General features: G+C 37.2%; 1 long non-coding RNA gene across 1 annotated transcript in view; it reads left to right on the forward strand.

Annotated features, from left to right (window-relative positions):
* Nucleotides 1-655: 655 nt before the first annotated feature.
* The window catches only part of LOC311430337, a 29,528-nt gene continuing 6,248 nt past the window's right edge, over nt 656-23,935 (forward strand). The window contains exons 1-2 of the long non-coding RNA XR_014688708.1: nt 656-898; nt 1,188-1,268. This is a non-coding gene — a long non-coding RNA (uncharacterized lncRNA). The remainder of the gene's footprint in view (nt 899-1,187; nt 1,269-23,935) is intronic.

Consider the following 23,935-nt stretch of genomic DNA (forward strand, 5'->3'; position numbering starts at 1 on the left):
AATTTATTTAGCACTTAAGAAGAAGTCTCTGAATAACAGGCAACGTGTTTCACACTCCTATGTCAGAACCACTTATGGGTATTGCTGTCCAGAGAATCATCTCCCAGCCAAAATTACAGCCAGCTATAGCATAGCTTTCTCATTTTGGCGGCCTTAACCTGACTTTACCCAGATACAAAATGTTTTCTACGAGAAGTCTTGTATTTTGCTTGTGTCCTTTAAGAGCTCCTTTCCCATATTACACATGCTAGCTGGAGTTTCGTTCTTTCTCTTTTCTCAGCTCTGACCCTAATCTGAAAATTATACTTTCCCTCTGAGTAAGATGCAACCATCTGTCGTGGAAGTGCTGAAGGAAACTTAGGGCTGCTGAAGTAACACTTACCCAAGGAAATTCAGCCTTTGAGAGGTTACCAGGAATACACATATAATTTATATGAGAGGTTTGTTTAGAGTTATGTTATGTTATGGATTAGAAGAATGCCTGGAGTTCAATATGGAGAAGGTCTGAAAAATTGCTGCCAAAGGAATTCTGCCCCAAGGAGTTCCCAATCTGGTTAAAGTCTGGGGTGCTCAAGAGGAAGCCCAGAGCTCCCTCTACAGGGAGAACAAGTCAGTGGACACAAACTGAAACACAGGAGGTTCTGGCTGAAACAGGAAACACTTCATTACTAGGAGCGTGACTAAGCACTAGTAACTACTTCCAAGAGAGACTTTGGAGTTTTTATTCTTGGAGATATCCAAAAGTTGTCTGGACATAGTCCTAGGCAATGTGCTCTAGCTGTCTTTGCATGAGCAGGAGGGTTGAACCAGGTTACCTCCAGAAGTCTCTTCCAACCTCAACAACTCTGTGCTTCTGTGACCCAGTGGGAGTAGACTGGAAAGAAGTTCTCTAGATAAGGTGAGTAATAAGAAAGTATTTTTGTTTGTTTGTTTGTTTTTCCTAAGGAATGTTTAATTGTTGAAAATTTCAGGCATACAGATCAGCCACATGTTAGCTTTTAATTAGGCCTAGGGTAATGATTATGACTATGGTTTGGGCAGTGAGAAAAATAAAGCCAGGAAATGAGGTTGGCTTTGGGCTGGAAATAGCTACCTAAGGGAACTGCGGGCTACAAGCTTTCTTTCCAAAGGATTCTTTATCTGTGAGAACTTGGTTATGACTTTTTTTTTTTTGATGCTCACCACAGAGCTGAAGATAGGATTACAATGGAGAGAAAGATCAAGGCCTGGGCTCCCATTGAAGAGCAACTGGAAGAATTCTAACATAGGTAAAACAAGACTGCCAGAACTTTCTCACCTGAAGACCTTTATTATTTAGAGGATCTGGGTTCACTTGGTCTGTGACTCAGCCAAGATTGTCCAGATTGAGTGGAGCTTGAAAGAAGCTAAGAAATTAAATTAAGGGCTGTCAAAAATTTCCTCCCAGCAATTCCTCATCTAAGCAAAGACTAATGTTGCTATGTATAAAGACCAGATTAGGTGATATATAGGTTTGAGGTTGTTTGAGGGAAAGTCAAAGCCCATTTATTCACTTGAAAGTGTCTGGAAAAGTGTTTGCTAAAGAAAAAAGCCTTAAGGCAGAGGATTCTCCTTTAGTGGAAAGTCTCTGGAAGGTCTCCAGTTTCTGGCTGTAGGACTTATTGTTGAGAAAGGCTGTAGCTGTACCTAAAAAGGGGCTGTAAATGGCCATTCAGATAAATGTAATGCTACCAGAAGATTTCTCTTCAGATCACTGTTTTCTCTGGGTCAGATCTAGGGTTTCATGTGCAAACTATGATTAGAGTCAAGGGCTAAGGCTGAGAGGATAAGAAAGCCCAGAGCAAAAGTTACAAGGGGGTGGAAAGCTGTTTCCAAAGAAAATGAGGGCTGATAATAATGAAGCCCTTCTGTCTTCTTTCAACCCTAAATCTTATTTTCACCCAGGTGCTGGGCTGAGCCTTATAGGTAATTCTCACTAGCAGATAATTCTCCAGGACACAGAATTTCTTCCACCATCCTCTCTGTAAACCCTCCCAGATTGCAGTTCCTGGCTTTATCTTCCATGCTGCCCAATTCAAGCAGATTGTTATGTAGAGTTGCTTTTTGGGACCTCTTGTTATTTGTGACCATTTTTCTCTGTCTGCAGATATATACACTGTTACTTTTGCAAAATAGTGGCAGCTGTTAGAATTCCAGATTGAGATGAATTTTTGATTAGCTTTATTTTCCTCTTTACATATGTGCCTATTTCCACTGATGCTGACCTCAGTTTATAACTGTCTTACTTTGAGTTGTCTGTGAAATAGAACAGAATGGCAGCAGGTGACAACCTGTGTGCTTTCTTTTGTCATTCTATAAATTAAAATTGCTAATGTGGACAGGTGTCTGAGTTCACTGGTTTTCCATATTACAACACTTATCTCATTCTTTATGTTATTTCCACAACCAATTATATTAGGTGTGACAAAGGCAAACACTGTGTTTTACTGAAGACTGTTTTATTCTTGTCCGTTAAACTATTGTGCGTGGTCAAACATAACTATATGTCATACACAGTGTCTGGCAACAATGAATTTTAGAAGCATGATTGCATACTTATTTATCTGTAAAGTTCTAATAAGAAAGAACACTATTGAAAAGCAATTGAAAATTTCACTCATAGATATATATGCAGAATTTGTTCCAGGGATATTTTTATTCTACTTTAGAAATATATAAATATGTATGGTAAATAGATATTAGTCATTAGCTGAGAACAATATGAAGCACCTCTTAATCTTTTTAGTTCTTCATTACCTTCCTAATTAACTTTCTAGAAATTTAAATGTAGTTATCTGTAACATATAAGAAATATTACCCAGATGCTTTTAATCAACATCCCATCTAATACTGAGACCACCATTTAAAATAATCGGATTTGGAATAATTCTGTCTTTGCTGCCATTCCCTAATATCAAAATTATTTTCTTTTAATATTTCTTTTCCAGTGTCTCTTGTGCTTTTCTCCAAGTTTGGACAGAATTGTTCAGCCATATTTTATTTGCTATTTAAGTGATATATATAAGATCCCTCTTCAGTTTTGCCAGTCTTCTAGTCTTTCTTATATAACTAATTGATAAAGTATACATTTATATCAGAAAATAAAATCCTGAAACCCTTGGGGAATGGAACAAGCTGTTCAGACACGCTGTGGAAATGCCAGCTCTGGAGATCTTCATGACTTGAGTAGAGAAAGCCATAACTGACCTCATCTAGTGCTGACAAAAATCCTGTTTTTAGTGGGACCTTCAACTAGATAACTCCTGGAAGGGGCTTCCAACAAATATTTCTGTTGTTGCATAGTTGTTCCTCTTGTCATAGTCCTTCAAGCTATTGATACTCAAACATCTTTTTGCCATATTCTGTTCTTATCAGAGTAAGCAACATTGCTCACATTTCTGTAATACTTTTCCATAGTTAATTTTCTCCGCCCATGTCAAGGTGAATTTAACTTACATTTCTCTCTCATATTTCCAGATAAGATTTCCTCTGCCATGGCTTCTAACACCACCAGTTTTCCTTTCACCATATTTTCATAGTGTGCGTTTTAGTTGTTTAGTAATCATCCAGAAACAAAGAGTTGAATTAAACTGCGCAAACTTAAAAGATGTACACTTCACGTATCTAAGTAATGAACTAGACACACACAGAATAAATGCATTGCATCTATTTTAGATAAGTATGTTACGATGAAATGAACCATGCCTAGAAGTGTCACTGTCTCTCTTCTCTCCAGTAACCTGAAAAAATATCTAGACAGCTAGTTCAGATGCAGACATGTAAATCTGATTACATGTTGCGTGTTGCATTTTGTTAATACTCTACTACATGGACTGTTTTTAGTTGCTGTGACATCATGCTATAAGCAATAATAGCAGAAGCTATGTGGCCTGATAATCATGAAACCTTAAGGTGAGGAAATTAACTGCTTTTTGATCAAGCTGTCTTCCTTAAGATTAGAGAAACATTTTGCATGTATGTTGAGAATTGGCACAAAGGGCATGGACATGAGTCCGTGGAACAATTGTTCGATCTGAGCTTGCTTTAAGCAACCAGGAGTAGGCCTTAGAAAATCTCATGGCCTGCTGTAGCTGAGCAAACCAAGCTACCAGGGCAACTATGAGAAGCTCCCACGACAGTGTTCCCACATCGCCCAATTGAGGAATTCAGAAAAATATTGTTACCAGCAGCTGGCCTCAAGGACAAGGTCTACGTGACTGCTAATCACAAGGGGGTTGTTTTCTTGCAGGTGGGGTTGTTTTCTTCTAGTTGTTTGTCTGAGTGCTTTTGACCAATAATCTTGTGTGAAACACTGTCTGCCCCTGTTAAGTTCACTATGTAAGTTAGGCTATCCAGATAATAAAGTTGAACTATGCTTTTCCACTCATATTGAGTCGGCTGCATTTGTTCCGTCTGCCACGCTCTAACACATGTAGCAACTAAAAGTGAGGGATAAACTATATGAACACAACTGATCATGGCAAGAAAAAAGGTATGTAGTCTCCACTGCCATGAAATGGCACAAGTGGTGTCCCGCAGGGCTCAGTATCAAGGCCGGTTCTCTTCAATATCATTTTATTAATTATTTGGATGAGGGGATCTAGTGCATCCTCAGTAAGTTTGCAGATTACACTAAGTTAGAGGTGAGTGTTGATCTGCTTGAGGGTAAGAAGGCTCTGCAGAGGTATATGAACAGACTGGATTAGTGCGCAGAGACCAACTGTATGAGGTTCAACAAGGCTAAGTGCTGGGACCTGCACTTGGGACACAACAACAAAATACAGCATTACAGGCTGGGAGAGGAGTGGCTGGAAAGCTACATGGTGGAAAGGGCTCTGGGGGTATTGGTGTGTAGCCAGCTGAATATGTGCCAGCAATATGCTCAGGTGGCCAAGAAGACCAGCAGCATCCTGGGTTGTATTGGAAATAGGGTGGCCAGTAGGACTAGGGAAGTGATTATCCCCCTTGATTCAGCTCTGGTGAGCAAACCAGAGGCCGCACCTCTAATACTGTGTTCAGTGTTGGGCCCCTCGCTACAAGAAGGACATTGAGGTGATGGAGCATGTCCAAAGAAGAGCAACGAAGCTGGTGAAGGGTTAGAGAACAAGTGTTATGAGGAACAGCTGAGGGAACTGGAATTTTTCAGCCTAGAGAAAAGGAAGCTCAGGGGAGACCTCATTGTGCTGTCTAATCACCATAAAGGAGGCTGTAATGAGGTGGGGATTGGTCTCTTCTCCCAAGAACCAAATGATGAGACAAGACGAAATGGCCTTAAGTTGTGCGAGGGGATGTTTAGGTTAGATATTAAGAAAAATTTATTCAGTGAAAGGTTTGTGAGAACAGTTCTGCCCAGGGAAGTAGTTGAGTCAATATCGCTGAAAGGTGTTCAAAAGATATGTAGATGTGGTGTTTAGGGACATAGTTTCATGGTAGACTTGGCAGTGTTAGGTTAATGGTTGGATGTGATGATCTTAGAGTTCTTCTCCAACCTGAATTATTATATAATGCTATGATTCTTTGAATTGTGGGGTCATGAAGCAGGGGTTACTGGCGTACTTTCTCTTTGGCAGACATTTTTGTGATGTGCACATTATGAGTAATCCATTAATTTATATTACTATACTCATGTATGTGGAATTCCTCTTTCCCTATCCAAAAAGTACACAAGAAAATTGTTTCCAAGGTTCCTTCAGAGAATAATCTATAAATGAATATACATTAGTGCCTGCTAAGAGCAAGTACTTTCTTTATCCACATATTTTTTTCCTTTTGAGTTGTTTATTTTCTATGTTCCATCCCCTATCCTGCTTCTTCTTTGTTGACATTAAAATCTTGGTGTCTCAATCTTCCTGACACCCTACCCTCCCCACCCTACCCGATTCCCCCATTATGACGTGAGCAGTTCTGGTCCTTGTAGTGGCTTCCATTTTTCCTTGTATCATTCTGTTCCTCACTGTCTATAAAATTCCTTTATCTTCTTTCCCTTATTCTCATAACTTGGATTTGCTATTTCACTTATTTTCTAAACACTTGGCATGCTCTGTCTTTCTTTTGTTTCACCTTGTCTTGCCTTGTTGTGGTTTAACTCGGCTGGCAGCTAAGCACCACACAGCTGTTTGCTCCCCCTTCCCCTCCCTTTCTGGGATGGGAGAGAGAATCAGGAAAATGAAGCCTGTGGGTTGAGACAGAGATAGTTTATTAAGACAGGAAAAAAAAAAAAAATGATAATAGTACTGCTACTACTAATGTGTACGGAATAAGTGATGCACAATGCAATTGCTCACTACCCGCTGACCGATGCCCAGCTTATCGCCGAGCAGACGGCCCCCCCATCCCAGCTAGCTACCCCTATCTACTGTTTAGCATGACATCAGAGGGTATGGCCCTTTGGCCAGTTTGGGTCACCTGTCCTGGGTTTGTCCCCTCCCAGCTCCTGCTGCACCAATAGCCTGCCCACTGGCAGGACAAATCGAGAAGTTGAAAAGTCCTTGGCTTAGTGTAAGCACTGCTCTGCAACAATTAAAACATCAGTGTGTTATCAACATTCTTCTCATCCTAAATACAAAACATAGCACCCTACCAGCTCCTAGGAGGAAAATTAACTCTATCCTAGCTGAAACGAGGACACTTGTCTACTTTGCCTTTTTTTTTTTTTTTTTTTCAGTTTGTGGTTCCCTTAGGTATCCACCTATAAAATACTTTCTCTCTTCTTTTCTTATTTTTTTTTCTCCTGTTTTTCTGCTTTAATATTTCTTTGATTTTTTTTCTTAGATTTTTTCTTTTTCTTAGATTTTCCTTTAGTATGTAAAATCTTTGGTCTTTTTCAATCTGGCTTTGTTCTGGTTATTCTCATGAGAGAGCCCTCACTAGTTATTTATTACTTGCTTGTGGCTTAACCCAAAAGTCATACTTAATTCTTATCTCACTTGACTTATTAAATGTTTTTGACATGGTGGATCATTCTTGTCCTTCATTGCCTCACCCCAATTTATGGATTTTCTGACTAGGAATTCTCAGGCACATTCATCATCTCAGACTGTGTGGTTTTATTTTCCCTTATAGACCCAATTATCTGTTATTGTTCTCACTTCTCATTTTAATTTCTATTCAGAAACATTTCTACTTATTATAATTTCTTTTAAAATGAAAGTTTTTTTTTTTTCTCAAACTTATGAAACACGTATTCATTGGTGAATAAGTCTGATGCATAAAGTCCAAAGGTCTATTGAATTCCGATGTTACTGCTTTATAGGTTAATGTTCTGACAACCTGATATATTTTTGGCATATCAAAAGGGCATATAAGAATGTTTGCAAAGCTTACATTTACTGCTATAAATTGAGTGTGAAAACTCGGATTTATTCATTCATATAGACATATACACTTTATTCATATCATCAAGACTGTGCAATAAGTGTACTTAATTTTAGGCTTAGGTACATAGCAGCACATAGGTAAACACTTGCAACTCAGAACAGATTTAGTAAAAAAAAAAAAAAAAAAGAGGGCCCTTCATTGTTCCTTAATTATGATTCTTTCCTCCTCTGACAATTAAAAAAAAATGTTTATTTTTTTTCAAATTCTAACAGATTAGATATTCTTTCCAACAGGTGAAAATACATCTGAAGGATAACTTTAAAAAACATTATTTATCACAAATAAACACACTGAATGCCAAAAATTTGCAAATGTATATTCTTATATCTCATTTTTTCCTCTGAATGCTGTTTCATTTGGACTCTAAATTTTTATGTCAAGGTCCATATCAGTGCCACAAGAGTTTCTTAGTAGTATACTGCAGTTTAATTAAGCCCCTAGCTCCATTCCCAAGTCTTAGACAGAAAGAATTTGAAATATATAAGAATATTGTACCTCTACAAGTTTAATTATTACAGTATTGATTTTCCCAGTATCTGGGAAAATCACACAGAGTTGTGATGCTACTTTTCCCTCAGCAGATCCTGTTTTCTCTCTGTCCCTCTAATGTTTCACTTGGTGACTTTGATCCCAAAGATGTGATATTTTTAATCATGCTGAGTAGTCTTCCATTGCACATTAAGATCTTCAGTGATTAAGAAAGTGAATAGTTTGGAATAAGACATTTACAGTGTCTCTCAATTATATAAATTGTAATCCAGGACAATTCACACTCGGAAAACTTTTTTTTTTTTTTTTAATTTATTTAAGTTGATCTTACACAATAATCAGAACACCATTTGTTTATTATAGCCATGTATAGTCAGGCATATGTATTATAGCCATGTATAGTCAGGCAATAAAATGCTACACCATTTCAGTTCTGAATACAACTAAATGTGTAAAATCAAAATCTGAACATCAAATTCCAAGTTATAGTTTCACCTTTTTTGGAGAAGGGAAATAATAGGTTTGGTCACATCTCATAGAGGTGTTTGTTTGTTCTCTCTTTTTTTTTTTTTTTTTTTTTAATAACCAACATCTATTTTAAAAGACAACTTCCAGTGATTAAAGCTTTAGGAAAAGTTGTGTTGTCATATATGAAACTATATATGACAAATACATCCCACGATGTTTCAGAAATGAGTCCCGTTGTCTGACTCAGTTCTTTATGGGGTGCCATGTTGCTATATGACTTACTTTTCAAGGCTCAGGATAGTTTTCTGGGTGGTGGTGTGGGGCACGGGATGTATTTCCAGCCATACAGTTGTTGCTTTCACCAGTGTAAGCCAATGACACTTAGTGTATTTGTAGGAGTGTGATATAATCAATTTGCCAGGCCTCCCTGTATTGATATTTCAGTCATCATCCTCCATACCAGAGAGGCTTTAACCAATTGGCTTGCTTGATTGCAGCACATTTCAAATTCATGGATCACCTGTGCAATATTGTCCGTGGCCAAGTTCACCACTTGATCGGGAGCCCATCTGTATGTAGCATCTCTTCTTTGATGGCCTGAAGTGTCATAATTCCACTGAGCTAAAAATAATTTACCCTTATGTTGCCAGTCCAGATACACCTGAGCCACTTCAGTCTTAGCAGTCTGATCCACCTGATGGTTGTTTTGTTGTTCTTCAGTGGCCTAGCTCCTGGGTACATGAGCATCTACATGAAATATTTTACAACCAACTTCTCTACGGAGGTAGCAATATCTTTCCACAATGTGTCAGATTTCACAGGTGGCTCAGATAGGTTTGCCTCTGTGCTACCAGTTGCTCTTCTTCCTTTGGGACTTGCCACTGTCCAGAGCTGAGCTGATAAGCGATGTTGTTTGCACCTCAGTGAGAACAAAGTTAAGAAAAAAAACTGTTGCACAGCAGCAGCTGGGAGAGCAAGGAGTGAGAAACAGCCTTGCAGACCCCAAGGTCAGTGCAGAAGGAGGGCAGGAGGTGCTCCAGACACGCAGCAGAAGTTCCTCTGCAGACTGTGAAGAGGCCCCTGGTGGAGCATGCTGTCCCCTTGCAGCCCATGGGTCTCACGGTGGAGCAGATCTTCATGCTGCAGCCCGTGGAGAAACCCATGGTGGAGCAGGTAGGTCTGAACTGAAGGAAACTGTGACTCATGGAGTGCCCCTGCCGGAGCAGGCCTCAGGCCAGAGCTGCAGCCTGTGGAGAGGAACCCATGCAGGAGCAGCAGATCTGGGGGGAGCTGCCACCCATGGAGGATCCACATTGGAGCAGTTCTTGAAAAGCTGCAGCCTGTGGGAAGTCTACGTAGAATCAGTTCAGGAAGGATGGCATCCCGTGGGAGGAAACCCATGCTTGTGCAGGGGAAGAGAGTCACCATGAAGGAGTGGCAGAAACAAAGTGTTAGATACTGACCACAACCCCCATTCCCCTGTTTCCCTCTTCCCCTCTGCCACTTGGCTCCCCAAGGAGGTGGAAGAGGGTAGATGGAAGATGGAAGGTGTCTTTAGTTTTTTTATTTGTTTGTTTGTTTTGTTTTGTTTTGTTTTGTTTTCCCACTGGTTTACCTTGTTACTAATAGGTAATAAATGTTATTAATCTCCCTACACTGAGTCTGTTTTTCCCATGACGATAATTGCCGAGTGATTTCTCTGTCCTTGTCTCAACTCTTGAGACCTTTCCTTGGTATTTTTTCCCATTTTCTTTGAGAGAGCAGTTGTGTTGGAGTTTGGCTGCCCATCTGAGTAAAACCACCACACTTGTGCATCTTCCCCTCTAGACCTTTCACAATCTTATGTTGCTTTCCATTGGGCAATCTCAAATGATTTCATGTACTTATATTTTGGCATCCAAAACTGTACTCTGTACTCAAGGCGAGGCCACACCTGCACAGAGTACAGTGGGACAATCCCTTTCCTTGACTGACCGGCAATGCTGTGTTTGATGCACCTAGTTATATGTTTAGCTCTTTTAGCTGTCAGTGCACACTGTTGACTCATTCAGCTTGCCATTAACCAGAACCCCACATCCCTTTCTGCAGGGCTGCTCATCCCCCACTCAGTGTTGCCCCCTCTCAGGTGCAGAATCAAGCACTTGCTCTACTTAAACTTGTTAAATGACTATATGTATAAAGGATTACTGACCGTTTGCACAGGACAAGGTTTATTTCTTCATGTTGGGCAACTTCATCTATAAGATATACAAATAAAAAATGGTTTATTTGTTTGTGTGTGTTTTTTTTTTTTTTTTTCTAATGAAAAAGATATGTAGAAATAGTAGCTTCAGAAAGAGTTGGAGATTTTTGGTCCTGGTAATTATTATGACATCACACTGTTCTGATGATTTATTTTATTTTATTTTATTTTATTTTATTTTATTTTATTTTATTTTATTTTATTTTATTTTATTTTATTTTATTTTATTTTATTTTATTTTATTTTATTTTATTTTCAAAAATGAAAGAGGCACCAGCATTCATTTGAACAAAATTGATGTCCTACTCTACTAGATTCCATGAATGGTGACACCCACTTCTAACAAAAGAGAGGTGTGACTGTGGTATAACTTTGTCATACTTAGCTCTGAATTATGCCATTTAGATCCATAACTCATTAAGATCATGAATTAATTTATTTTGTGGTGATCCAATTACTAGTAAGGAAGATATTTCTGGAAAAAAAGAGGGGCAGATAGATTTTGGAGACTTGAGTGTGCAATAGATCAGATCCTTGAGTGTGCAATATGGTTCAGCCTTACAAAAGTCAATAACATAGATTTCAAAACTTTCTCTGTTCTGCCAAATTGTTTTTTGTTAGTCAAAGTTAGAAGTTTGTAAATATATATATCTATATATCTATATAGATATATATCTATATAGATATATACCTATATATAGATATATATATATATAGATATATATATATAGATATATATCTATATAGATATATATCTATATAGATATATACACCATTTCTTGGTATCACTGTCTTTCAATTTAAAGATAGGCTTGGAGAAACACAATATATATTTCAAATTATCTTTTGATGCCTCTGCTATATTAATGGAATTGGAATAATACATTGATCTGCATTACTGTATTTCTTTAAGAAAAAAGAACAGTGTATAAAAAAAAAAATCTTGTGTGGATGACATTAAAGGCAAATTTATATAAGTCACTAAAATAAAACATAAGTGGGACAAAACCTGTGAGGACCACACGGTATATATGGATATATACGGATATCTATGGGGTATCTGTATGTTTTCACTAGAATTTGTAGAGTTGACTCACTTGTGTTCTGTGTCCTACCAGTTATCTTTGAATTTTGTAGCACTTTGTGTTCTGTAAGATAAAACATCTTCCTAGACATCTTCATCTTCTAGGTTGCTAGAAAAACATTTATCAAGTAGTGTGAGGATTTCAAATTATTTAAGAACTACTTTTTTCTTTGTTGATATATTTCTTTATATATTCATTTTATTACTGTGTTAGCTCCGTTTCCCAATGACCTCAATTTTACTTTCCAAAAATATTTTGAATATATTATATTACATATATAATTATAATATTTTAAAATATATTTAAAATAATATTTTAAAACATAATTAAATGAATCACTTTTATGCTATTTTGGTTCATCTCTCTGATTTCTCATATCCACTTCAAAGAAAGATATGCAAACAGCAGGTAAATTAGATTTTTAAAAACAGGATGCAATTTAGATAGTTACCTTCCTTTTATTATGTGTATGATATTTTTCTATGTTTACAGTAATACATCTCTAGAGTGATAATGCATCCCTTCACTGAGGTATGACTTGCTTCTAAATTTTTACTTATTAAAATGAGAGTCTAGTAGAAATTTGTCTTTACCACAGTAAAACAAATCAGTTCTGTGTATGCTTCGCTTACAGCTGTGTCCTCTTCATGGATATTTTTACACACTCATACCAGAGGTTTTTTAAGTCTAAGTACCAATCACTGTGCATGTAGAAGAATCAGACAGAAATCTGATTTGTCAGCAGTTGCCCACTCTTTCACAGAACACAAATCTCAGGCAGCTAGGTCCTCTCCATTTACATTAATACCAATGAGTTTGGACCCTGAATTTCTTATTCATCATGTTAGCAGTAAGTTCTATGGAAAAACATTCTACTTCTGTTTTCATGAATCTTTTAGTTTGTGCTGCAAGACAGTATAAAGCATAAAATGTGGTAGTTTCAGGGATCTCCTGAACGAGCACCATCTTCTTCACTGATTATATGTAGGATTGCAGGATAATAGAAGTTCAAAAGAACATTAGAAAGTCTCCAGGGCAGCAGTTTTCACTAAGCACTCTCATCTCTGAGGTTAGGCCAGGCTGCTCATGGCTTTATCTAGTCTACTCTTGGTAGCCTCCAAGGATTGAGCCTGCACAACTTTCTCGGCCAACCTGTTTCACTTATTGACCATCCTGATGGGAAAATGTGCCTATCAGCATGCAGTCAGAAACTCTCATTTCCCTATTTATGCTCCTTGCCCATCATATTTCCACCAAGCACTCCTGGAGGTGCTTGGCCTTGTCATCTTGACTTCTCCAGAAATATTGGGAGGCTACTGTCAGGTCCCCCTTAAGCCATGTTTTCTCCAGGCTGAAGAAGCCCAGTTCTCTCAGCCTATCTTCACAGGGCTACTGTTTCTTTCTCTGATCAGCTTGGTGGCCCTCCATGAAACTTCACCAGTTAATGGACTGGGAATCCCAGCTCCTCATGGGCTCTAGACATGTACTCTAGATGTAGTATCATGGACATTGAGATGTGGGGGAATCAGTTTCTTGAGCTACTGTCTATCTGGTAGCCCAGAAAAATGCTGACTCTTTATGAAACTCTTTTAGCATTAGCAGTCTTGCTAATGTATCAGGTAGACTGCAAGCCCTTGTAGTAGGATTTCCCAAGGATAGACCTCTTTTCTGTTTTTAATGTACTGAGATTTCTCTATTTGCTGCCTTCTAAATCCCTCTTAGCCTGCAACACTGAAATTGGCACAATACCTTTTGTGTCGGCAGTATGCGAAAGTAACAGATGGCCATACTAGTGGACAAGTTATTTGCATTAATTTTGGTTAGGATGGGCAGAAGTCCTGAAAAAGCCATCAGTGTAGAGATTTTCAGCTGGTTGTTACAGGCATAAGTCATCACTGCTGCTGCCCAGAGATGCAGCACGGAGTATCCCAGAATAGCTTGTGTCTCCTTATAACATGTTTCTGCTCAATTGGATTAGATTAATTTTGAGACAGAGCAATAATATTTAAAATTCTAAGTAAACTTCTCTCAGGTCATCATAGCTACCAGTAAATGCATTTCCCATGTAACCTGTAACTCCTTTGTGTCACATAAATTCTTAATATGTTTTTTTTTTTATTATTATTATTATTTTATTTTTTTTTCAAACAAGCAGTCTCCTAACAAGTGCAAGAATATATATATATATATGTATATATTTCTTTTTCACAGGCACATTTTCCAATGTAGATAGGTAGATAAGTGGTTAGATAGATTGAACCTTCTGTTTGAAAAATCTCAAAACACAATTCCTTGTATGAATTCCTTAAAACTTTTTGTATGCTTTACCTAAGTGGCTTTTATGCTTGAAAGTTTAATTTTATTTTCTTTTCCAATTGTAATGGAAACCAATAAAATTGTAATAAGAGTTTTTGAAATCAGGAATAAACAGGAAGTCTATTTTTGTTCTAAATTGTAAATGCGGGACCACTCTAAAAGTTATTGCCTATCGTGATTGTGTCTTCATTCAGAGATTTGTGCTTTTTGTGGCCCCACTTAGGGACAATACCTTCTGAGTTATTTTAAACTACGAAAGCTTATCTTGAACTGTCAAAATAAACTTCATTTTCTAAAAACAAGCTTTCATTACAATGTATTACACCTTGCATAAAGGTCTTATTTTTATGTCATTTTCACCTTTTTTCCCCCCTTTAAGTATAGTCTGTCCCAGCTATTTTATTTTTTTAAGAGTAAAAAAAAATTAAAAAAAAAAAAAGAGGAATATCTTTTGGAATGATTTGATCAAAAATGTAATTGAATGAATTCTGGGATCTTTGTAGATTTTGGGAAGTGAAACAGATAATAAGATTTATGTTCACAATGATCACATTATCTTTATCTCTAAATCCACTGTCTTTTTAGGTAACTTTATGGTATGGGTAAGTGTATTATCCTGATAGAGTACACAGCTATGGGACAGCATTGTTCTTTGTTTTACTGTAATATTTGAGAGCTTTTATCTAGCTGTGGATGCTGGCCAGTGAACAGTGAGGAGGGATCTTCTTTTTGAAGCTGATTACTGCTGCATTGTCAGTATGCATCAAAGTGATACATATCCCCAACAATATAATTGCCTTGAAAATGAACAGAACTCTTCAAAAAATGATCAGTGAAAGAGGATTGGAGGTTTTTCAGTCGAGGAAAAAAATAAAATAAAAGGAAAACTGAGACACCACATGGAAACCATCTTCAAAAAAATGTCAGGAAAAAAAGGATTAAAACATTTTTATATAATGGGTATAATGGATATAATGAAGAGTAATAGGCTTTAAGTGAAGCAAGGGGGAGGTAGGGGATTCACTAGAAGAAAGTATTTTAACAGTGAGGATGGTTGAACATTGGGATAGATTATCTGTGTGAGTTTTGCAGCATCCATCACTAGCGGATTTTTAATAAATGTTTAAGTTAATGAAATAGAGGTATGTCTAATGTTTCAGTTGGAGATGGATTACATTATCTGTCCAAGTTTATTCCAACCCTGCTTTTCAATTATTATTAAATACCTTATCCTCATATAGATTTCCAGTTTGTTTTTCTTCTTTAGCTTACAGTGATATATATTATGAGATGAAACACTCTAATTAAAGAAAAAATATTACTTTACATTGGTACAGAACATATATATTAAATGTATATAAACATGGGGGAATAAAAAACTCCTAATGCAATGTGTTACAAATTAGATTGTAGAAATCTGTTGTCTTTTTGCAATTTCACATAATAATACAACACCAACCATTTATTTTCAGATTGCAAAATATTCTGAGCATATCACTGCGTTGATATGAATTGGAAAAGATTAATCACAGAATCATGGAATCATTTAGGTTGAAAAAGACCTCTAGATGATCAAGTCCAACCTTAAACCGCACACTGCCAAGTCTACCATTAAGTCATGTCACTAAGTTATACATCTCCATGTTTTTTGAAGACTTACGGGGATGGTGTGGTGGTTTTACTCAGCTGGGAAGCCAAACTCCACCACAACTGCTCTCTCCCTCTCTTTAAAGGGGAGAGAAAAGGGGGGGAAGAAAATACAATGGAAGTGGCTGAAGGGTTGAGATAAGTAGAGGGAGATTACTCAGCAATTATCATCATGGGCAAAACAGACTCAGCATAGGGAGATTAATAAAATGTATTATCTGTTAGTAACAAGATAGAGGAGAGAGAAACAAACAAAAAAATGAACTGAAGACATCTTTCCCCTCCACGTTCCAACGCCTTCCCCCAAGCGGTAGAAGAGTACTGGGGAATGGGGGTTGCGGTTAGCCTGTAACACTTCGTCTCCACTGCTCCTTTACGGTCACTCTGTTCCCAGATTCAGAGTAGGGTAGAAGACAGTGTAGAAGATAAATTGGTCATTTTTGTTTCTTACATATCACCAAAATCCAAACATCACTTTACGAAAATGATATTATAGTCTACAGAACATCTATAGTGTCTCATAACTAGAGTGAGTGTACACTTCCTGAAAATGATTCAAACCAGAAATATTTGAGGTTACAATCTTTTTTAACTTTGTAGCTCCTGCTTTTTTTACCTATATAAGTATGAAATATTAACTTGTCCTTCTCAGTTTCAAAATGACTGATTAAAAATCAATGTTTGGTTGATTTTCTGAGCATTATGTTCTGTTTGTGACCAGGCAGTAGGAGTTACCATATACTTTGAAGAGCTTAGTCTAAAAAAAAAAAAAAAAACAAACATAGATAATAATAATAATAATAAATAATGAGATGTGATTGAAGACTGAATTTCAGTGTTACTCCAGTGTTACTTTTCTATAGGAGCAACAATTTCTATTGGCTTGCCAGAATAGATGTCAAGTGCAATTGAAGCTATGCCAAACTCACTGTTTTTGCCCTATGGGTGTGCAATAAGTATAGAAAAAATTGAAAAACTCATGAAATAGGACACTTGGGGATTTCGTCTCTGGAATGTCTCATTCAACTGATCCCCAGCTTGAATCACCAGACTTTCTTTAAAAACCACAATGCAGAGTTAAAGTTCTAGAAAATTTGAGTGTACACAAAGGTTTTAGATCACATAAAAGATTCATCTCTACTTAGAGATGAATCTAGACTTGTCAGTAATGACCTTGGAGCTCCATTGTAATATTGCTTAAGATTAATCAGTTGTATTTACTGTGTTACCATGATCTTCTGCAAAAAGTTATTCTAGAAAAGAAGTCTTATTATGAACATATGGGGGATGAAAGGAAAGGGCTTTCCACATTCCTCTGTAACACAGAGGATGCGTAATATGTCTAATCAGGAGATATAGGTCTCTTCCAAGGGGCAAGTTTCCCCAGAACTGAACTCTCAAGAGTTGCAGAGACAGCAGTATATAAATAGACAGGAAAATAGATACTTGATTCCAGCACACGTGGATGAGAGGAAGGAAATTTGAGAGCTCACTCAAAATTGGTGTCCCATCTCCTCATGTTCAAGTCCCTCACCCCCTCATTCTTATATATTTCCCAAATTATTTTTCCATTTCTGATAAATACGGTTCCCACGAGTTTCCCTGCTATTCTATTCTCTCTTCCATTTATCCCATAATCATAGATTCAAACTTCATGTTTCTTCCCAGCATTTTGCTTACACTGCACAGTAAATGTTTGTCTCTGATTTTTTTTTTGTGCACCTCATAAATTATTGTCTTCCCAATAATTAATTTTCTTACTCTAAACTTGCTTTTCCACAGAGTTGATCATAGTAATACATATATGCACTTTCCTCGCTTTCTTCAAAAGTCAAGATCAAACTTATGATCTTATATTGCTTATGAACTTATATTGCTAGGAAGCAATACCAACATAGTCATAACATCATGGCCCTCAGGTTATTTATGAAGCACTTCAAAACAAATTTTTTGCATATATGTAATTTGGAATGTGTAAAGCCCAGGAAAATGTGAATACAAGCAAATAAACCAAGTACAATTGCAGAACTAAGTGAAATTGAAGAAGTTAATCCAATAAGGTATCAGAACTGTCGTCTGTACATCAGTGGTGTGAATACATACACACAATAAAGTAGATGATACCAGGTACAATGGATTTTTTTTTCCCTGTCTTTCAGACATGTGGTTCCCAATACCATATTTAGATGATTGATGGTATTTCTTACCAGCATAATGTGCAACAGGTGTCAAAGCAATTCATATAATTGCATACAATAGTAGGCTTTTTCTTGTGTTGAAGGCTTCATAGTCTTCCTGTCAGCTGTTGTTCCACTATAAAAAACTTCTTCACTGTGTCTGGTAGAAACAGGAGGTGGCTTTAAACAAGTTTAATTATCCTTTTTCAGATTAGTATGACTTGGGAGTTATTATTAAAGATTGTCAGAGGTATGCTGGCAAGCCACTGTGTGTAATGAGAACTGTCAGAGTATTTCCTCCACAACCTTTTTCAGGCTGTTTGGAAATCTGTTAGAGGAAGTTGTGGTGGCAATCATCAACTATGCCTGAATGCTGACCGTGGGACAAGAGCACAGACTGGGTGGAGAACTCATTGACAGCAACCTAGCAGAGAAGGACTTGAGGGTTCTGGAGAATGAAAAACTTGACATGAGGTAGCAGTGCAAACTTGCAACTGAAAAGGACAACTGCATCCTGGGCTGCATCAACAGAGATGTGGCCAGCAGGTCAAGGGACATGATAATCCCCCTCCACTCTGCCTTTGTGAGGCCACACTTGGAGTACTGCATCCAGGTCTGGGGCCCCTAGCACAAGGGGACCTACCTGTGGACCTACTTGTTAAATCAGGTGCAGAGGAGAGCCAGGAAGATCAGAGGGCTGGAGCACCTCTCCTGTTGAGAAAGCCCGAGAGAAATGGGGCTCTTCAGCCTAAAGAAAATAAAGCTCTTCTGTGACCTTATTGCAGCTTTTCAATACTTAAAGAGGGCTTATAAAAAAGATGGAAAATAACTTTTTGCTGGGGCAGACAGTGACAGGACAAGAGGGAATGGTTTTAAACTGGAAGAGGGGAGGTTTAGATTAGAGGCTAGGACGAAATTCTTTACTCAGAGGGTAGTGAGGAACTGAAACAGTTGCCCAGAGAGGTTGTGGATGCCCCATCCCTGAAGGTGTTCAAGGCCAGGCTGAATGAGGCCCTAGGAAACCAGATCTAGTGGGTGGCATCCCTGCCCAAGGCAAGGGATGGCAAGGGGAGTAGAACTAGATCTTTAAGGTCCTTTCCAACCCAAGCCATTCTATGGTTTTCATGGTGTTACAGAGTTGTTTTTTGTTGTCATTGTTGTTGTTTTTATTATCTAGAGTTTCTTCTCTTTCAGGTTAGCTTTTAACACTAACAGATCCTCACCATATTACTGTGATAGGACTGAATTCTGTGTTAAGTATCATTCTTGTAAAAAGACTAGATTCTATACAAAGTTAATTTTTATGTTTTTATGTTTTTGTTTGTTTTATTTTTTTATTATATATATATATATATTTTTTACTATTCCAATGCTGAGATATTTAAAATGGGACCATATGAGTAACACAGAAAAAATTACGAATAATGGGTATAGTGAAATAGTAATGGGTAAATGTAAATGGGTAAAGTGAATAGTCTTGGTAACACTTCTGTTTCAAGAATAGTCATTGCCATGCATTTTAAGAGATGCTCAGGAAGAATTTTAACTAGAGCAGACGATGAGCAACTGACATTGTCTACCTGGACTTGTGCAAAGCATTTGATAGCATCCTGCACAACATCCTTGTCTCTAAATTCGAGAGACATGGATTTGGCAGATGGACTGCTTGGTCAATATCAAGTTGGCTGGATGGTATCACTTAAAGGGTTGTATTCAACAGCTTGATGTCCAGGTGGAGACCAGTGACAAGTGCTGTTCCTCGGGGCTTGGTATTGGGACTGATCTGATACTATTTGACATCTTTGTCAGTGACATGGACAGTGAAATTGAGTGCACCCTCAGCAAGTTTGCAAGTGACACCAAACTGTGTGGTGCAGTCAACAGACTGGATGGAAGGGATGCCATCCAGGGGGACCTTGACAGGCTTGAGAGGTGGGCCTCATGAAGTTCAACAAGGCCAAATTAAAGATCCTGCACCTGCGTCTGGGCAATCCCAAACATGAATACAAACTAGGCAATGAGAGAATCCCTGTGGTGAAGGACTTAGGGAAATTATAAAGGAAAAAATGAATGTCAATCAATGCAAGCAATGTCTGCTTGCAACTCAGAAAGCCAGCCATATCCTGGGCTGCATCAAAAGAAGAATGACCAACTCGTCAAGATTCTTTCTTTCTACTCTGCTTTTATGAGACCCCACATAGATTATTATGTTCTGCTCAGGGCCCCCCCAGCGTAAGAAAAGTCCAGAAGAGGGCCTTGAAGATGATCAGAGAGATGGATCAACTCTTCTGTGAAGAAAGTTGGGGCTTTTCAGTTTAGAGCAGAGAAAGATCCAGAAAGATCTTATGGCAGCCTTCCAGTACTTAAAGGAGGCCTATCGGAAACATGGGGAGAGACACTTTATCAGGGACTGTAGTGATTGGACAAGGGGTAATGGTCTTAAACTAAAAGACATTTAGAATAGATATAAAGAAGAAATTCTTTACTCAGATGGTGGTGAGGCACCGGAACAGGTCACCCAGGGGAACCTCTGAATGCCCCATCCCTGGAAGTTTTCAAGGCCAGGTTGAATGGAGCTTTGAGCAAGTGGAAGGTGTCCCCGCTCATGGCAAGGAAGGTTAGAACAAGACAATCTTTAAGCTCCCTTCCAACTCAAACCATTCTATGATTCTATGATATTTTGGAGGAGAAGTGAAAAAAATATAAAATCAGAATAAGATAATTTAATTTTAACCCTCTGTCTTTTTAATTATTCATTCATGAAGCAGAAACAATGCTTGCAACTTGGGTGACTACTGATAATAGAAATTAAAAAAAAAATCGATGAATAAGATTTTTGCCATTGAGTATTATTTTATTTCATCAAAACATTTTCAATTAGATTCTTTAAAAGAACTGTTTTTGTTTGTTTGTTTGTTTGTTTTCCCCCCAAAAAACTACAGTGTTATGACTATGCTCTGCTGTAATGAATCAGTCACAGGCATTAGTAGTGCATTTAAAAACTGTTTTCATAAATTGGTGGCCAGCACCAAGTCTGATTCTTCAAAAAACAAAGTGATTCCAAAATATTTTGAGAGAAGATAGTGGTGTTATCACTGAGGTGATGTATTACTCAATGTAAATGAAACTGGTACTGTGTGAAAACTGGCAAATACAAATGAGTCAAAACAGTGCTTAGAGAAATGTCAGATTAGCCAGAAAGGGAAAACAAACAAACAAACTTTTTTTTTGCAAATTTATGAAAATAATTTGTTGTATGATTCTACTCATCCCATTTAATGCAGGTGGTTGTGAATACGGATTTCTAGGTGTGAAACCATTCAGTGCTGCTTTCTGTCATAGGATTTTTTTGTCTTCTGCATTTATGGTGCTGCGAAGAAAAAACCAACTTCATAGAATCATGGACTGGTAGGGATAAACAACTGTAGAGATTAAAGTCTTATGCAGCTGAGATTCATGGGGTTCACAGGACATATTATTTGTAGCACCACATGCCATCAACCCCAAAACTCTTCCTAATAGTTTCCAACAAACAAACAAAAACTATTGTGTCATTTGCAAGGACTGGGCAAAAACAAAACTGCTGCAATTAAGTGAAAAATACAAGTGTGAAATTTGCAGTTCCAGAAATTTAGCTTTAAAGAACTAAACATGACATGAACATTTAGGGCTCCTAAAAAGTCTGCTGGAGAAACAGAAAAGCAAGATAATCTGTTCTGTTAAAGCTGAGCTAAATACATATATACATGTATATACATATATATATGTCACAGCTCTGAGCTGTTTAAAGAGAAAGAATTTTCTGCTTATTTTCACTGATTTTATCACCAATAAAAGATTTCTATGAATCTTTCATATGCTGCCTGAATCTTGGCTTATTAACTGCATAGTTGTGTATTGATCAGTCTTTGCAAAGGTCAGTAGCACTGAGAAATTTAAAATTCTTTTAAGAACTGGATGGATTAGAATTCTCTGTGGGATGCAATAGTGGATGTCTCTTCATAAATAATATACAGACAATCTTACCTGAGTTTCCATATATTCTCTACTATTTAGGCAAAAATTATATTTATCAGAGCCACGGGAAGTGTTTTACTTTTGATAAAGACATCCAGTCTCTCTCTATGCACTTATTTTCCACACAGTTGGACAAATTCAGCCAATTTAGAAAACAAAACAAAACCCAAACATCTATCTGCAAGAAGGCGAAAAGTGTTATTTCCTTTCTATATCAGCTGGGAGGTTAAACTTAAATTTGCATATCTTAATAAACACATCCAGCTGTCTTCTATTTTTTTTTTCTACCACATACTGAATGATGTAATTATAGTGTGCACAAGAAAGTATAAAAACTCCACAAGACTAAAAAGCCTTTGTTTAAACTGTAAGGCAAAAAGAAACAAACTCAACCCTTTGTTTTCCTACTTGAAAATATATTCACACAATCATCTTCATAATGACTTTTACTATAGATAGTCTGTATAAGGCTGTGGCACCATAGCCATACTTATAATTAATTGAAGCAGTAAAGAAATGACCCCACTTTGCTTTCAACGATGAAGGCTTCTTGAACAAGAAATAAAATAGAAATAAAATCACTGAACTAACCTCTGGGACTGTAGACAAGCCAAAGTGAAATAAGACCATACCGAATGAGTGCACCAGCAAACAAGATATAATGAATTCAACAACAACAAAAAAATGATGTGAGCTCTAGATTTTAAAGGAACAAGAAAAAATATTTCAATTTGAAAATTTGCATTCCTCTAAGGGCCTCTGAAAAAATGAGAGACAGATTTATTACACTTAAAGATGGTTCTGCAGCTGAAGATGTCTTATGCATTCCACTTCACGAAAGTAAAGTTATCTGGCTGTGCTACGAGAATTATATTAAATGCACACTTGCTGTGTTTATCAACAAAACTTGATTTTTTCCCCTCCCGTTTTCTACCTAGATTGTATTGTTCATAAAATCAGTTACATGTCAGATAAACCCAGGCAGACATAAGCAGCCTGGGCAGGTACACACTTTGAATGTGGCTCAGGAATTCACTATAACTCTGTACTGTGCATTTGTACCATATTGCATAAGAGTCAGACCATATCCAACACTGAAAGGGTGGATACCTTCCAAATTTTCCTCTGGCACAAGGGCTATTTCCTTACAAAACACATAACAGATAGTAGTACAGTATAGTCATGGATGGCTGTAAGTGGTAAGAAAAAACAAACCATACCACATGAACATAGTGCATGTTTTGACATCTTTTTATCTACATTTGTTGCGGACTGTATTCTCTTTTATACTTTCCCTAGTCTGCACTTGAGTCAGGTAATAAAAGTGTTGTTGCCCTATTTCCTGAACTGACATTTTACATTCTTGTCTTGAGGATTTTTTCTTTTCCTACACAGCTTCTGATAATTCAGAATGCATAATAATCACCATTCCAAACCATCTTCTTTTGCAAATGCTATTAGCAAAACAATTACAGCAAAAAGTTCAGAACTCCTAATTACAATGCAAAATTTAATATATTCTGCCACACTGACTGGGAAGGAATACTTGGCATTTTCTAAATCTCATAATTACTGGACTAAACAAATGGACAGAATCTATAATAACAATACTATTAAATTCTGAAAAGGGACTCTGGAAAAAAAAAATATTAATATGTTTCATTAGTGGCATAGATTCTACCTCAAACGGTGTTTTTTTTTTGTTGTTGTTGTTTGTTTGTTTGTTTTTGTTTGCTTTGTTTGTTTACTTTTCCAGGATACCTTCCTTATCTGAATCTATTCCAGTCAGTACAAAAGCATTATTTCAAAAGAGAAAATAGTATGATTGCTTGACTCCTATTAAAACAAAACAAAACAAAACAAAACAAAACAAAACTTTCTTTTTTCCAGCAATCTCTACTTCAGTTCTGAAGACAGACATTCAATTTACATTGTACAATTGACTCTTTCTTGTCCTACTCAAATCCAGAAATGTTGAGAATGAACAGTTACTTCTTCCCATCTCCATTGCTTGATACAACCAGGTAGTGACCCAGGTGGTATTGAGCAACCTGGGTCGAATTAACTCAACTTTATGAGGTCTACTTCATGGAACTCAA

This window comes from Aythya ferina, assembly GCF_964211825.1.
Source record: "Aythya ferina genome assembly, chromosome: 1".
In the NCBI taxonomy this organism is placed as follows: Eukaryota; Metazoa; Chordata; class Aves; order Anseriformes; family Anatidae; genus Aythya; species Aythya ferina.